The sequence below is a fragment of the Alligator sinensis genome, unplaced genomic scaffold (assembly GCF_000455745.1).
Source record: "Alligator sinensis unplaced genomic scaffold, ASM45574v1 scaffold643_2, whole genome shotgun sequence".
Taxonomy (NCBI): domain Eukaryota; kingdom Metazoa; phylum Chordata; order Crocodylia; family Alligatoridae; genus Alligator; species Alligator sinensis.
This window is the reverse complement of record NW_005842588.1, coordinates 1-2,320: the sequence shown is the minus strand read 5'-3', so window position 1 is coordinate 2,320 and position 2,320 is coordinate 1. Positions and strand designations below refer to the sequence as shown.

Here is a 2,320-nt window from a genome sequence, read left to right as displayed (position 1 = left end):
AAACCTGCCCACACATCTCCACCACCCCCACTATTACTACACCCCACAACAGAGCCATCAGCATCCCAGGATCTTACAGCTGCACCTCCAGGAATGTAGTATACCTCATCCAATGCACCAAATGCCCTGATGGAAGATATGTAGGAGAGACCAAACAACAACTGCGCACCAGAATGAACGCACACCGGAAATCCATCAAAGACAGAAACACCCAATTACCGGTGGGGGCACATTTCTCACAAGAGGGCCACTCTCTCTCCAATCTCTCAGTCCTGATCCTCAAGGGAAATTTACACAACACATCCTCCCAGAGATGAGCCTATGAGCTCCATTTCAACCTGCTGGATACTAGAGATCATGGACTAAACATAGACATTGGATTTTTGATGCATTATAATCTGCCTGGCAACTGACTCCCCAGCCCAGCCCAGCCCCTGGCTTCTTTACTTTTCATTCCATCCAGGAAGAGCACACACCAACTGCTGAAGCTTCCTTAGCCTGACGAAGGTTTTTTGAACCCGAAAGCTTGCTTAATAACTATTCTCCAACCATTTGGGTTGGTCTAATAAAAGATATCAAATTCACCCAAGAAACCTTGTCTGCCTATGTCCTTAGACCAACACGGCTACAACCCAAACCCCTACTTCTGTAGAAGCATCTAGGACAATTTAAAAGTGCAAGTGTCATGTGAAGCACCTGCAAGATGCTGCTACTGACCCATGCGAGATTTGAAGATCATCACTCCTGATTCTTCAGAATTTCCTACACAATTAGTAGATTGAACTTCATAGAATTGCTGAGGATTTTTTCAGTTGTCTAGCTCATTCTGTCTTTCTAGATTATTTTGAAAACAGCCGCTGTTGATACTTCCCTTCGGTGCATGATCTGACTTGGAACTGGAGGCAGAAGGGGGCGAGAGGATGGGAAAAAATTAACCTGACCAATAAAGTTCCTGCTAACGCCTCATGTGTATTTTTAAAAATGAATGGAGGTAGGAAGACCTGCCACCGAAGCCAGCTGCAGGCTTTCCTTATGCAAACCTTGGCATTGTAAACTCTTTTCCTTAAAGCAGCTGTTCCCAAAGTTTCATTCCAAAGGGGCAGTCCTGGATGGCGGGCCACACACTGACAGTTTCTTAAAGTATTACATTTCAGTTTAGATAAAAATGGAAAGTACAAGTACAGAACAACATTATTTCAACTTTATTTTTATTTTTTTTCTTTTACCATTACACAAGATATAGGTTTACTAAATAGTAACAAATGACACTTTAATTTTAATAACGAATTTATTTGCCAAGTATTAAAAACATTAAATCAAATAAACATGTTAGAGAAATTATTTACAAATACATTATACTGGATAAAAGTGAAAAAGCCTCATACCTATTTTTTTTTTTTTTGTTGAGTGAGATTTATGCAGCTGACTTTTTTCAGCTGCATGTGTTGCAGTCTTGGTTCTTGATCATTTATCCACCTGGATCTTAACTTAGACTTGCTTATATTTGCTGTAGAGAAAAAGTTTTCTTGCATATGTTAATTCTTCCAAACAGAGAAGTCAGGTACTGTCTACATTTACATGTTGCAGGGTAGGTTTTTGGAGAGAGTCCTTTGTAAAACTCAATCAGACTAAGTTTGTGGTAAGATGTCTTTACTTGTCCACTTTTGCAAGCTGCTGATTTCTAACTGCATGTCCATCAGAGAACTTTCAGATGGATTTTCAAAAGTAGCCACTTAAAATCCAAGGAGCTCTTGCTGAATTCTTCCAATGAATGTTAAAAAACTGGAAATACTTTCTGGAATGAAGTACTTCCAAATACTCATTACAAACTAGTTTTTTATCCAAGAGCACTTTGCAGGCTGCAAAATGAGTGACACTATCTTCCTAGAGTTGCTTCTGAAGTAGTTTTAATTTTCTTTCAGAGGACTTAACACTAGATTGAACAAAGTGAACTTCCCATGGCCTTGACGCTTCGACTTCAATTTGTTGAGAAGACCAACAATATTCATTTAGCATTCTTATTCACACAGACAGTTAATTTTAGTCAGCAGAGGAAAATCTTGTCCTTTTTTATTCAGAAATTCATATGTCTTTACTCAAGAGAAAAAAGCATTTCCAGATGGCACCTGTACTTAGTCAAACTGCTATGAAATATATGACATCACCAAATTCAGCTTCTGACCCTTCTAAAATGGCCTTAAACCGCCAGTGATTGAGCCCCCCAGATTATGAAGTGTATGACCTTCAACAAATAACACTCATAATGTCTTCCTGATAGATAATGTAGTAGTAATGAATTATTTCCACAAATGGGGGGGGG

General features: G+C 39.2%; 1 protein-coding gene across 2 annotated transcripts in view; it reads right to left on the bottom strand.

Moving 5' to 3' along the window:
- LOC102378889 (homeobox protein PKNOX1) overlaps positions 1-1,049 on the bottom strand; it is a 20,555-nt gene extending 19,506 nt beyond the window's left edge. For both annotated transcript variants that reach the window (XM_025214541.1, XM_006032814.3), the window contains exon 1: positions 718-1,049. The gene's annotated coding sequence lies outside the window, so the exon portion shown is untranslated. The remainder of the gene's footprint in view (positions 1-717) is intronic.
- Positions 1,050-2,320: the final 1,271 nt, after the last annotated feature.